General features: G+C 52.8%; 1 protein-coding gene and 1 pseudogene across 1 annotated transcript in view; one reads left to right on the top strand and one right to left on the bottom strand.

The window, feature by feature from the left end:
* Chsy3 (chondroitin sulfate synthase 3) overlaps window positions 1-422 on the bottom strand; it is a 239,981-nt gene that overhangs the window by 103,567 nt on the left and 135,992 nt on the right. The gene's annotated exons all lie outside the window — the stretch shown is intronic.
* LOC116087770 overlaps window positions 1-422 on the top strand; it is a 70,014-nt pseudogene that overhangs the window by 2,980 nt on the left and 66,612 nt on the right.

The raw sequence follows: 422 nt of genomic DNA, 5'->3' as shown, positions 1-422 counted from the left end.
CTCCTCAGAACTCCAGCCCTCTCCACAGAACTCCAGCCCTCTCCACAGAACTCCAGCCCTCTCCACAGTACTCCAGCCCTCTCCACAGTACTCCAGCCCTCTCCACAGAACTCCAGCCCTCTCCACAGAACTCCAGCCCTCTCCTCAGAACTCCAGCCCTCTCCTCAGAACTCTAACCCTCTCCACAGAACTCCAGCCCTCTCCACAGAACTCCAGCCCTCTCCACAGAACCCCAGCCTTCTCCACAACACTCCAGCCTTCTCCACAGAACGAGGTACTCCTCACCCACCTCATCCAAGGAGCTTCTCTTTATAGCAGAAGGAAACCATCACAATAATTCACAACTGGACACTAGAAGCATCAACAGACTGTGGGGACCCCAGACTCAATGTATAAATCTATATCATAGTTCCTACATCTTA

This window comes from Mastomys coucha, unplaced genomic scaffold (assembly GCF_008632895.1).
Source record: "Mastomys coucha isolate ucsf_1 unplaced genomic scaffold, UCSF_Mcou_1 pScaffold13, whole genome shotgun sequence".
NCBI lineage: Eukaryota > Metazoa > Chordata > Mammalia > Rodentia > Muridae > Mastomys > Mastomys coucha.
Note: the sequence above shows the minus strand (reverse complement) of the source record. Positions and strands in the feature narration are given on the sequence as shown.